The following is a 14,772-nucleotide window of genomic DNA, read 5'->3' on the forward strand; positions in this document are numbered from 1 at the left end:
GATTTTATGGGAAGAAAATTTGTGTTACATAAATGTGTGCTGACTGTTTTCCTGGATAACACAGTAAATATTTAGGCAGATAGAAAGACAATTATTTATCTCCAGTTCTTTTTAAATAAGAAGCCTGATAATAACAGCAGAGAAACACAAAACATGTCATCAGCTTTCAGTTCAAGCCTCAGGATGATTAGGATCTATTTTTTTAGTGGCTTATAACTTAATTTTTGTGTATGTCACAAAATTCAGATGAAGCTCAGTGAGAGACTAGAGAAAGTCTATAAACAAAATACAATCCTCATCTTGAGCATTTTAAGTCTAAAATTATTATTTGTTTTTCATTTGATCTTTTGAGAAACTGGATGCTCTAACTAATTAAAGGGAACGAGATACCTTGACACAGTTATTGAGTCCCTCCTCAAAGGATGGCTTTGCTGGTTATGATGTAATTTACAGTCCAATATATTAAGGGTATCAAAACTGCTTTTATCACTGCTTCATCTTACAGTGGGAGTTCAATTTCTGTTGAGCAGGATTACCTGCCCTGATTGCCTAAACTAGGTCTGGCCAAGCACAGGCACAGGAAGAAATTGATGCAGACACCCCAAAAAGATCCCAGGAAAAACAAATATGTAAAACCTAAATTGAACAATTTTATTCCAAATGAAAGCTGACCTTTAATATAATCTAGTTCTGAAAAATTCATATGAACTGTGTCTAGTTTTGTTCCCTTGTCCCTTTTGATTCTTAAGCTAACCACAAAGGGTTAGGTCCCCAAAAGACTTTTGTCTAAAAATTCTTTCAGCCACCCAATCCTCTTGCCTTTTTACTAGAAAAAAAGGCCACTTCCAGAGACTGTAAAACATTTCTGACCTAATAAGATATCTCACTGCACCTCAGAGCACTTCTCTCATAAATAATATGGGATTAAATGATTCTTAAATTGAATCTCAGACTGTTCAACAACATAAGGAAACACTTAATGCTTTCTGTCTGTTGACTTCCACAGTACTGTCAGATTTTTGAAGACTTGGTTCAGTGCAACAATTAAAGGACATAGATGGAGCTAAAAATCCCCTGGAGATCACTCCAGCTGGGTTCTCAAAGCTCTGAAATTGCATGAACTCACCTGTGAGTGAGATATCCCAGTGCCAGTCTGGGCCCCAATTCCTCCACCTGATTTGTCATTCCCTGCGCTCAGGTGAGGTCAGGGCAGCTCCAAACCCTGCTCATTCACACCTAACCAGGGATGTTGCTCCACAGCATGCACTCCCAGGTAGCAGAAAGAGGCTGAAAGCTCATTCTTTAGCTCAGTTTTAATACATTAATGGCCTGATAAGTTTAAAAACAAATAGTAGCAAGCTGCACTCTAGAGAGCCCACCTTGAATGGAAAACATCCCTCCAGACAAGTGTATACAGAAACTAACAGCTTGTTTTTGCTGCAAAGGAAGTATCAGCACTTCTCTTATCTATGGATTTGCCAGTAGAAATAATTTATTTTTTTTAATCTGAGACTAGGACTAATCAAGGGGAAAAAAATCTATTTCTTTTAAGTGAAATTTAAATGTCATTTCTTTTTCTGTCAGCTTTCTCTGTTAACTTTAGTTCTTTCCAGCAATTTGAGCTCAGAACATGGGAGTATGATTTTTTTCTAAAGCAAAGATGCTTTCCTTGACAGGTAAGTTTTTCAAGTTCTTGCAGCTTTATTTTAAACAAATTCTTAGTTTCCTAGCTACATATTAATATTGTAAGAATTCTCTTTCTGTTACAGAGAGAGAATTGCAAATACAGCTGCATATAAATTACATCAGCAGGTGACAGATTTCACAAGTTGGCCATAACCAAAATGTTAAAATTTGTTGGTTTTGTAGCCCAAGAATCATAGAAACATAACTTTCTTCTTTAGAAATTGTGATTATTTGATATGGCATGTCCAATAAAATTTAAGAGAAAAGCCATGAGAATTGTAGCTGTCTCTGTGTTAATTCCCACAGATCAAACCAGGGGATACATTCAGATTAGACTCAGGCTGTAGAAGGGCAACTAAAATTATTCACAGTTTACAAGCTGGTTAATAAACACCTCAGTTAAATCCATAGCACTGATACATCAATTAATCAAAGTAAAAAAACCACTTGCAGATGCCTTACAAAACAGTAATTAAAGATTTTTTGTTTGTTGGTCTGTTTTTTTGGGGTTTTTTGTGTATATTTGTTTTCTAAGCAGATTTCTAACTCGAATAAGCTTAAAAAATGTTTTCCTCTCCAAAGGAAAGCTACATAAAAACACTAAGATTTTTTTAGAATTAAACTGAGGGATCAAATCTTTGCAAGGTGGTGGACACAGTTGAAAGGTACTACTGTGGAAGTTTGGAATAAATGCATGCAGGTAAGATTGGAGAAAGGTCAAAATAAACCCAGGAGGATTCTTTTTTTCATGTAGCTGAAAACTCTTCCTTCTTACTTCACTGTGTGGAGGCTTGTTTGGTAAAGCAGACTAAGTGCAAATCAAATTGCTAAAGGATTAAAGAGAAAAATATAGAAATCTCAAGAAATAGACAATTAATAAGAATTTTAAGGATGTGTTTCTCTTCCATTTCTGAGGGAGCAGTAAGCCAGAACTAGGTGCAAAACACACAGTTTTTTTAAAAAAATGCATCACTAATTTTTTTCCATATAAACTGTCCCACAAATGAAAACTCTTCTCCCAAGCAGTGACAAAGAGCTTCCTCCACATTACCTGTGTCAGTATTGCCTACAGATTACTGATGGCTCCTCACTGCTCTGTTGCACCATGGAAGTCTGTCACAATAATCATCAGGAAAAGAGCCACTTCAGAGGAACCAGGCATCTCTGATGTCCCTGGGATCCCTGCATCTTCTCCCTTCTCTCTCTGGGTAGGGAGAGAAGGAAGGGGAGCAGCAAGCTTTTTCACTTCTACCCCTTAATTTCAATTTACCTAATATATTAGGATTATCACATAAAGTTTATTTTAGTTTATGACAAACCCATCTTAAAACGCAGGACTATGGCTTATTTAAGAATCAAAAAAATGCAATACAGAATTACAGTGAAAACAAGACCTCAAAATCCACTCAGACTTCACAGCCCTGAGCCATTTACAGATCTCACTTTAATGGAAACATTAAAGTTTTTTTGAACTCTCACATGCTTCCTTTCCCTGGGAGATTAAAGCTCATTTTGAAAACTAAGTGCCAGACACATCACCTTTTACAATATGCATCATACCCCAAACCTTTGAGTGCTGAAAAGCAGCATGGGACACACAGAGGACCCCTCTTGTACAAATCAGTCATTTCCTATTTCTATAGGGAAACAAAACAAAAGCCATTATTCTGCTGAAGCTGTCTAGGGTGTTCAGTGCTGCATGATGAATCTCTGAATAATTTCTTTGGAGGATGGAATAATTTCTCTTAGCGCTGATTGAGAGTGAACCAGTCCACTTTGGACTGATACAAATGAGGACCAGGGATTAATTCTGTTTTTCCAAGTTTTCTCTTCTACTAATCACCAGAAAGGGTTTGCTAAAATAAACCTAATGACATTTTAAAATCTGTGAATTACTAATTATTGATTTAGAGGTGTTTCATTTACTGCTCTCAAACAGAGGCTCATGAATGGTTGCATGAGGAATGAAGGTGTTACCACATCGGAAAATTTCCACAGAATTCCTTTCACTTGGAACTTCATTACTTACACTGAATATAAATTCACTCATAAAAGTTGAGAAGGGAATACAAAACAATCTGGATCTTGCAAATAGTTTCCCAGCACTGAAAGAAATGAAAATTTCCATCCAGCTTGCACTGTGTTTGGAGAAGAACTTATGCAGTAATTAGAAATTCTACAGAATATGGAGATGAAGAAGAATGGGAAAAACTCAGAGAATTAAATGAACGTTTTAAAAATAACAAGGAATGACAGCAAAATGAAGGGAAGGCATTTAGTCCATCTTAGTTGTGAAAACTTACGACCAGTTTGAAAAGTGACAGAATAGTGAAGCACTGGCCTCAGGGCATCAGAGAAAGTTTCGAAGATTAAGTTGCTTGCTTTGTGTCAGATTTCAGCACTGGGTTTGCAGTGTGGGCCAAAGAGTGCTGGCACTGGATGAGCAAAGCCCTGCTTGCTGCAGAGCCTGGGGTGCTCAGCACCAAACCCGTTCCTGCTGTGGCCGCTTGCTGCAGCTCCCGCTGCCGTGGAGCAGGAGCTGTGTGCCCTGGCCATGGCTCCGTGAATCCGTGCCAGGCACTGGGATCATTGCTAATAGGCAACATCTACAATTTCCTCATTTGCATGAAGGGGTATGAAATCAATCCCAGCATGTCAGTCACCAGCGTGAAGAAACTGTTCTAGCAAACACCAGGTCTTTATTGTCCTTTTCAACCTAACCAGCTCTGCTTTCTACAAATATTTATCACAAGTCAATCCTAGAGCAAATGTATTTTTCCATTTCAATTTCTTCAAGTTCACTCTCGAAATAGGGATTTAATCAAAAGAATAATTTCAAGAATCCTCTAAAGGCAAGAACTTTTTGTACTTCACTGCACCATACGAGTACGATTAATTTCCTACTATTGATCTTCTAAGAGCCCTTTTAATAATGCTACAAATTATATGTTAATAGAAAGTTCAAATGTCCATTATATGTCTGGAAGAATTGTGATAATAAAGAAAATGGTATGAGGAATATGGTCTAAAAGCACTTAAATAGAAACCTGGTTATTTCCATTTTGAGGGTGTGGTTTTTTCCTAAGCTTTAGCAATAAACCACTAAAAAATGAAAGAAAAATCTAATAACAGCAATTAAATAATTTTAGAAATAATAAAAAGAAAGGCTTGTGTTCTGAGCTCTCTTACCACAGATTTTGGGAAAAGTCACTGTCACATTCAAACCCTCATAGTAACTCTTACTTAAAGACAAACCATATGAAAGGCATCTATTCCCCAGTTCCTTTTTTAGCTCTGGTTCCATACAGGTGTATTATACCCAGACAAAAGCATACAATTCACTCTGTAAGGTACTTATTCATCAGCACACTCAGCCAGATGAGAAAAAAAATCATATCTGAAAGTAGGTAGGGAAGTTTAAGCACCTTCTTGAGGGACAGGGAAAGGTGGAAAAAGAGTGAAGAGTAAGATAAATTGGAGAACCTCATAATAAATTTTAAAGGCACCACATCTTAATCCTTGAAACCACAGTTTTTCAGATTTCACTGAAATTTCTGGCCAAACACTTTTCTCAGTAGCACTTAGAATTGAGGTCCAAATAATTAAATACTTGAGATTGTGCATGAGAAATTAGTTTTACCTGTATTTTCTACCTGTTTTTCTACGCAACTAATGGTACTTGATTTTTTTTTTCTTTTTTAGAGCATCTTCATTCAGGTAGTCAGGAAGAATTTAAATAAGATACCTACAAAAGAAAGAAAAATTATCTTCATCAATCTGCCAGAGAAGGGAAATTGGAATTGTTACAGCTTAAAATTTTATGCAGGTTTTATTAGACTCGGTAGAAGCTTCTCAATAAAAGATTGCTTTCCATCTAGAAAGGCTGGAGACACAATCCAGAAGGTGAAGCAATCATTCAGCCCTTATTGGCATTTTACATATTCAGGCTGTCTTTTGCTGTTTGGTTACAGAGTCAGAAAGGACTGTGATCATAAATGAGCAGTTTTGGAAAGCAAAGCTGCGTTCTCTCCATAGTCCCTGAAGGGCATATTCTGTCAGGAGGATTCAGAAGAGAATTATGGGCAGTCTCCATTTGCTTCATAATATTTGTGCCATGTGGAGTGAAAATCCATCCCAAATCAGCCAGCAATTGAAAGGCAATTTCTAATACCATGCTACTATAATCTCCAACCTGATGAAACATTGTTTTTATTGCTAACCATATCCCCAGTGATCCCATGTTTCCAATGCGAAGAAACTTAAGCGTGGTTAGGAACACTGAGAATCATGGACTGCCTTTAAAATCTTTGCACTGCCCTTTAATTTCTAGTCACTTTCCAACAATCAGATTAAATCATACCCTTACCAGCTTTATTCAATTATTACAATTTATGAAGACAAAAGGATGTTTTTTTCAAATTTGACTCTACAATCTCAAGTATCATTTTAACAAAATCAGCTAGTTCATTAAATCTATTCCTTGGGATTTTCCATCAATTGAGCCCAAAATGTTTTAGTCCTCTGCTAAAATGTTTAAAATCTGGATATCTTTTAGCAGTGAACATTTACTGCTTTACAGATGGACATGCAAGCATCATGTAAATGCATTATTACTTATGAATATGAGCTTACCTTTTTAATTGGTGAACCTCTCTTCTCCCATCTGCCTGTCTGCCTTTGCCTTTTCCACACAGATAGAAAATAGTTTTTATTTAATTATATCTTTCATTGTTTTACTGACATTTTCCCATGTCATCCTCTAAGAATAGGAACAAACAATAACAGTCTCTTTACTGGCTTTTGGACACCTCATTTACTCAAAGCCTAATTTGCTGCAGTTTGTTGAAGTCCATGAAGATAAGACATTTTGTTAAAGCTAATCAAGTGCCCATCTGCTTCCTGCTTCAAGAATAATTTATTCTTCTTAGCTAGATAAACTCCTTGTTTATTTCTTAAACTTGCAGATTAACATATTAATTGCATAATTGCTGAACTTCTACAGGGCTTAATTCTGCCAGAGAATGAGTATTCTCATCTCATCAATGAGTATTCTCAACTCACTAGGAATGAGTTTCTATATTTCAGAGACTTTCAGGCCTCATGCAGGAAGCTGTATAAAATGATAATTTTAATTTTAACTAATTAATTAATTAGGCTTAACAGATTTCTGTTATGCTGTTCTGTTCTAATTTAGCTGACACTTCCCAATGGTCAGTATGTCCTGTATTTCAGAATTCAAAGAGCTCTTCTATGGACCTGGTCTCATATTTACTGATTTCCATGAAAACACAAAAAAAAAGACAAAAATGTCTCAAAACAAGCACAGTACAAGAGAAAATGTTCTGACATTTAATAGTGTCTCCAGCCATTCCCACATAAATCACCCTCAATATATTATCTGTGCATTATTAAAGAACTTCCTTTAAAATCCCTTGCTTTTTCAAATATTTCAGTGAATAATTTTAGAGGCTGATTACTTTGATGGGTGAATGAATTCTTTGTCTGTGCCTGGTGGAGGTTGGGTTTTGCAAGGTATTGATAAAATTCAACTTTGTTCACACTGTTTAAAAAAAAATAATAGGGCCCATCAATTTTCCGTGTCTCTAACCAGAGTTTTATATAATGAAAAGAAATATATTTCTTAAATATTATTAATAAATATATCTATTAAATATAAGATATTCATATCCAAAGGCTATTTCAAAGGAAAGCACATTCCTCCCTGGCCATGCCTAAAAACATATTAGATTTTATTTAAGTTGATTTGTTTTTTTAAGTTGAAACATTTTTAAATCTTAATGTTTGATGGATGACACAAGTGTGAACAGTACATTTTGATTTTGATGTTTCACTTCTGCTCCTCCTCTAACCTGGTGATACTAATTGGATGTTATTCTTAGAAATAGAAGAAAAAGCTAGAGGAACCACTGAGGTTTCCAATATTTCAGGTGGTCATGGCAAAAAGAAGCAATTTACTTAAAATTGGAAGGGTTGGAAACCTCAGAATAAGTTTATAAACTTCTTGTTTTTCCTCTATTTTCTTTTCTCCCCAGCCACAGCTGTTTCTGCAACCTCATGATTAGAAAATTCAGGCTGCTGCCTCATTCACTAGCTAGGTACAACATTTACACTTAATTTTCTCTTATCAGAATCAGACTAAATAATTCCATGTGTGTCTGGTTCTGGCTGCAAGGAGCTTGGTCTCGCTGTAAGATGTCTGATGTACCTGCCTGTGCACTGGGGTCCTGGGGACAGGTTTTAGAAAGCCTTTCCTATGTGATTTAGAAGCCCAGTTGGTGAATTAAGAATTTTAACTGTTATTCATGTAAATATTTTTCTTCCTGGAAATTAAACACTGAAAGGAAGAATAAAAGAGTTTGGGGCTTTTCATTCAATCATCACTCAATTCATGAGTACTGAGATCATGGAATAAAATGTTCCATCTTCTCTTTGGGATAGAATTCTAAACATCCCTAATAAACAGTTTTTATAATTTCCTATTCAAGATACTATTCTACAAGGACTTAACTACATGCTGTACTTTGTAAGATAAAGAAGCTCCAGTAAAAGCACTGATTAATAGAGAGCTAAAGTCTAAGGGAAAATCCTGGTGTGGAAGAAAATGAACATTAAGCTGATATTAAGACTCTTTTTCCAGAATCCTCAACTTCAGTGTGCATGTTTATATAACACTTTTAAATTAAATATTCGATATCTAACCTGAGAGCCGCATATGAATGCTGGAAATCCATCAAACATCACCTCAATGTCCTGAAAGCCTATGCCTTAAAGATAGTTGGAGAATGAGCTTAGTGCAAAAGAGAATTTTCTGTGGAGTATTTAACAACTCTATAGCACCAGGGATATTGCACAAAGGTGTAAATATCTACAACCAATAACAAATGGCTTGTACTGCCAGGAGCTGGAGGAACGTGAGGAAAAGAACTATACAAGCCATTTCTCTGTAGCACTCCACCAAGAGCAGAAAAAGTTAGTAAAAAGAGTAGGAAAGTGTTTAGAGAGTTTGTGACATTCAATTGTCTTCAGAAATGAGTAGTGAAGATTTCTGCAGACATTTGTGACAGATCCTTCTTGTTTGCCAGAAAGAATTCATCAACACTAAATATAACTCAGCACAATGACACTCATTTTAGCTAATTTTGAAAGCAATCCTCGTCTGCATCTACATTCATAGTTTTAAAAGAAATTCCTAAAAAAAAGCTTCCTTTATATGACAAATAGTGAAAAATATATATCCTACACACCCATCTGCAGCATAAATGTAGATAAATGCAAGGGATTTTTAAATAGGCATTTTTAAAATTTAACAGTGTCTGATTTGCAAAGCTATATTAAAAGGTCAAAAATAATGAGTGTCTTACAATAAAATCATGCAGATTATGTGACACAGACAGTCCTGTTACAAGTTTTTATAGCAGCTGACCATTATTATTCTGGAGTAACAGCCATGTATTCAAATATACCTTCTTGTCAGACAAAATGTGTTGCTAGGTTGTACAGCAGAGCAATGAATAAACAAAACAAAAAGAATGAGCAGATACCTGGCTTCAAAAGAATGGCTCTGTAGGATACAAAGAAGTAAAACATGGAGATGAAATAAATTGGAAGTGGATCTATTTGCATTACAGATTGAACACAGTGGGAAGACGAGCAACATTTCACTGAACAATAGTGAAATAAGTTAAATATCCCAGCAATGTTTTTATGTTCCAGAAATGAGCTTTCACTATTGTTAACACTTCAGCTACACCTTTTTCATCAAAACTCGTAAAAAAAGAAAGTCTTGGTTTGCATCTCTATTTTCCAGTCATGCCACCGTTTTAAGTATGCTCAAGTGCTACAGCAAAGTTGAGAGATCTTATGTCTCTTCAATTATGATTTCCTTTGAAATTTTTTGAACAGATCCAATATCGTGTTCTCACTTTCTCTAATAAATTTCTTCTTTTCAAAGTCTATACACATGGAGAATCAATTCACACTCTTGAACAACGAAACACCTAAAAAGAAGTCTAAAAAGGTCACATTTGTTTAAATGCGAAGTCATTTGCACAGACTTAGAAGAATGGAAAAATAATATTTTATCTTAAAAATTAATGGTAATTTATAACTAACATAGCATGCTGGAAAAAGAATAAAAATTCCTATTTGTTTGGCAAATGTCATGCCATATTTTATTTAAGGTGTGTCTTCTCTTCTAGTCTCTTCTTTCTGTATTACTCCTGACATAAAATGTGCTCATCTTCCTGGTGATCAGAATTTTAAGCCCATCTGTGAGACTGAAACTGTTGGAAATTTAACATTGAATTCAACACGTGCAGATGAAATGTGAACTTCACCTTTCCTCAGAAGATATATGGAGGACATTTTTCATCTTTCCCCCCTAATGAGATCGATGTAGAACCTAAATGCTGTATGACTTGACTTCTGTAAGAGTGAAATTTGCCTGAAGGAAATATCTTTTGAATAAAGATGTCATTTGTTTACAGGCTTATCAGGAAAAATCTAAATCTGGGGAAACCAACTGTCCCCTGATATTTTGAGTATTTCTCATGTTTGACATCATTCCTGGTACAGCACCACCTACCCCATTTGGCATCTATAAATGTGAGAAAATGTACAAAAAGAATCATCCTAATTTTGGAAACAAACATGAAGGAATAAAATCCAGAGCCCTTTATCTACTGTGATGGACTAACCATACAATTAATACCTCAAAAACGGAGCACTCATTCAGTGCCATGTAAAAAACTTGCTGAGAAATTCGATCAGTCTGCAAACCCAGGATTTTCATGGGAGTGGGCTGTGCCAAATCACCCCAGACATATGTGGTGTTGCCTTAAAATCCATGGTAATTCCAAATTTCAGTGTCACCCTTAAAAAAATAGCAAAACAGGGTTTTCCTAGAGATTTATGGATCCAAAAATCAAGCCAGAAAGTAATGGATTTTACATGAAACTGGCATGGAAGAATGATGAAATCTTAATGGACAAATAAAAAAAGTTTAATTAATGCAAACACTGTTATAAAGTGCGCTCAGCTAAGGAAGTATTTGAAATTTTATGAGCTCTTAAATAGAACCAAGTTTTACTGTAATGCCCAGTAGAAGCCATCCCTCACCCTTTAAAAATTAAATACTTTGTAAGGAAGGACAAAGTTTCTCATGAGGCCAGTCCAAGCATGGGAAATGATCTGCTTAGGAAATTAAGAATCACCTGCCTTGGTGATCACAATTTCCCTTGTAAATATATCAAAGCAAAGGTCTTATGACCAAAATCAATTCCTAGAAGACATAACTTCAAAACAAAGATGCTCCTCTTGATTTGCTGCTTCCTCTTAGAGGAAAGGATTGGAGTGTAATGACAACCATAAAATAACACAAAATACCCTGAAAGTTGCTCAGGTGCCCTGCTGGGAGGTGACATATACATATGTCCTACTCCATACACCCAGTATAAAATACTGATTGACTCATGGGGCTGATCAAAATGACATGATTGTGCATTGCAATTCCACAGTTACAGTTAATTAGGAAAAACATTACATTTGCTACTGTTTCATCACTGGATGGTGTAGGTCCAGCTCAGCAGGTCTGATGCAGTTCACAATTCATCTCACAATCCATTGTTCCCTTTCTGCCAAAGGACTGCACTTTCATAAGTGTTTACTTTAAAACTCAGATATTCAGCTGAGAATGAAGTGGCCCACAAAGAGCCTGGAGAGCCTATTCACTATGAACTGATGTCAAATTAGACAGAGCAGTGAGTATGTACTTTCTTTTCCCACCTTTCTGTGTGTGAGTAGCAGGTTGTGTGAAAAAGAGAAGGTGGCTCCAGACAAGGTTGACCCTCTCGTGCCTGACACTGACACGTGCAGGCACAGTTGTCACGTGTAGGAGAGGTGCTGTTCACTGCTCCACAGAAATGGCAGAAAATGACCTGACTGAAGAACTCCAAAGACAGATGTAACCTGCTATGCTCCTGCACAGAGCTTACAGGAAACCCACCGTCTCCAATAACCATGGATTTTATCCAGTTGTATGTTCAAAGGACTGCTTTGAAGGAATTTGTCAAATTATTTACATAAAGTCAATTAAAGTATTTTTTTAAAAGATAGGTCAAAATTGACATTTTCCAACAGCCCTTCATGATTTTGCAATATTAACTTCTCATGCTGCAGTATATCCCAGAAGATTCTTTTGCCATAATTAAGCATGGGGTATTTAATGTCCTGCTGAGTGTGAGGGATAGGATGGGTACACTCTTCACAGCTGCTGAAACATGAAGCATCCAAGGTCAAATGTTGACATGTAAGTTTTAACTGAGGAGTAGAAATGCTGGTGGAAAATGCATTATTTTCAGCAGTGTAACAACAGCTGAAAATATCCATGTCACTGTGTTTTTTTAAATTATTTTACTTATTTATAACGTGGAATTTCCAAAACCATCATCATTAAGTTTCCATTTGCACAGCATTCTGCTCAATGTTTCTAGTTCTTTTTAATGCACCTCTATATTGGGCCAAAACAAAGTTCTAAAGGAGTGTCCAATTTCTTTCAATTATCTGCAGTATGATGCCAGATTTGTTATGTGCCACCTCATTTCATTTACTGCTATTTACTGTCCTCCAGCTGTCAGCATCAATGTTTATTTTCTACCTGCTTGCTGCCAAGCTGCATTTCTAGAGTTGTTATGCATCTACTTTTCACCCACACTGCTCTTTTCATCATTATTTGTAGCACCATCTATAAACATGAAATCCAACCTTCAAATGTCAGGCAGTTATCCACAAAAGGGTACCCAAATCACTAAATGTAGGGTTCTCCACTCATCTCTTCAGAGATTTGATTTAGTTTGACATGTCATGCAAATAATATCCAAGTACACACTGAAATTAACGTGGAAAAGAAAACATTTACTCTGTTCCCTCAACCTGCTTTACTGCTGCAGCAGTAAAAATGATTGTCACCAACATTATGTTGTTTTGTCCCTCTCTTTTCTCAAAGAGAATTGAACTTGTAGTACTCCCAAAATAAACAATCACTTAACAACCTACAGTCATAATATTTACTTGTTTAACACTTTAAAACATCAGCATGCCATGCTTAGAATACTGAAAGCAATTCAGAGCATTAAACAATAACAAATCACCACCGCCTTCAAGCAAAAAACCAAAAAATAATAATCAGTTAGCAAAAACATAATTTCCACGTATTCTGTTGCAAATTGAACTCAAACAGGCAGGTGAGAAAGCCTCACAGAGCTCAAATTTTGACTCCTCCCTTTTTCACTGAGGCTTGAAATTTATTATGGATTAATACAACATTAAAACAAGCAAAGTAACCCAGGCCTTGAGTCTAATTGAAAACCAGACACGTCTACTCTGAAATACCCCTGCACCTGTGCATTGCACTGGTGATGGGAGAACACAGCAGGAGGGAGCTGCAGGTAGCATTTATTGTAGAACTGGCAGCATGGAAAAAAGCAGATATGATTTTGGACAAACAAGGCCTCTCTCATGTGTGACATCAACTCAAATGATCTTTCACAACTGAAGGAAATCTTTGTCTTTCCTTAATACTTGTCAACCTTTATTAAGACATTATTTCCATCAGCAGCACTTGAATTGCCTGTGTCTGACACATTAATATATCTGTAAAGGTCAGAGCCACAGCAGGCCCAGAGCAGGCCAGGCTGGCAAGGGGGATTTCTTGTACACAGGAGCACGAAAAACACAAGCAGACTATTTTATTTTGGAGTGCATGACCAGCAGGGAACAACACAGCAGCTTCTGCACAAGTTTTGGGAACAGAATTCCTTATCAATGCAATTATTCATTGATTTCAATTCATATTTAAAGAGACTGTGTCTATCTGACCCCAGGGCAGCACTGCTTCAGGAGCCTGCTGTCCGTGCAGCTTGGGAATATCTGTGAGAACTGATGTAATAAAGGAGAGAAAAAAGAAAAAAAGACTGACAAAATGCAAGATGAAAACACAGGTCAAGGACCAAAGAAAATTAATCAGTGAATTTTTTTCTTGATCCTTTATTAGAAGTACCATCTCACTGTTTTGATATCATGCACCTTTAACACTAATATTACAGATTCTATAACTCTGGAGAAAGGAATACATATTTAAGCCAAAACTGAAATTAAACTACACCTACTTTATCTTTTTCTCTACTTTCAGATCTTTATTATTATTCCCAAAGTAAACACTTCTTCCAAACATAAGATTGTTAGTTTGTTTGAGGTATCCAGTATGGTAAGAAGCTTTTTTTTTTTTGACACAATATATCAACAATATTCTGATATTGCAGCATATTTAAAATATCTCTGTCTACTTTAGTTTGAAGGTGGTCCTGTTAGACTAATTTTGTCTTGGAAAAGCAGTGACATTCTTATGACAAAGCTTGTAATTAACAGCTTAATGTAGCCAATAGCCACATGAAGGGATAATTCAAAGTATTCAGATGTGCCGCTTGCACTCCTGAAAACACTGTGGACAGTTTACTGATTATGTATCCAAAAGGCTGCTCCTGTGAGGGAATACTAGTCCTAGATTCTATGAAAATTAATGTTCTAAAATTATTATTATTATTTATTTATATTTATTACATTCATCATAACAGACACTTATTTGTACTCTTAAGGAATATAATAGGGGTTTTATAGTACTTCTTTTATCTTGGCATTTCTCTCCCCCAGAGCACCTGCTAATGTTTTAATGGTCTAATTTGGAAGTTATATTGATTAATAATTGCTGTCTTGCTTCTGTAAAAAGATGAGTTTGCCAGATTGGAATCCAGAGTGAATGTAAGTGATGCTTTTATAAACAATACACGTGGTTTCAGTCCTGAAACACTTCTGTCAGTGCAGTGGGACCTCTCACTTTAAACTTCAAAAATTCACAGGAGCAAGGGATTAATATTATGCTACAGTAGTTTAGAGAGCACAGTTTTATCATCTTTGAGACAATGTTTAACCCCAGGTTCTATTATGACCTTAACCCCAACAATTTGAGGACAATGGGGCCCACAGAGCTCTGCAAGGTGCTGTCACTTCCCA

The sequence above is a fragment of the Pseudopodoces humilis genome, chromosome 9 (assembly GCF_049639895.1).
Source record: "Pseudopodoces humilis isolate 2021_Gansu_Grassland_sample_001 chromosome 9, ASM4963989v1, whole genome shotgun sequence".
NCBI lineage: Eukaryota > Metazoa > Chordata > Aves > Passeriformes > Paridae > Pseudopodoces > Pseudopodoces humilis.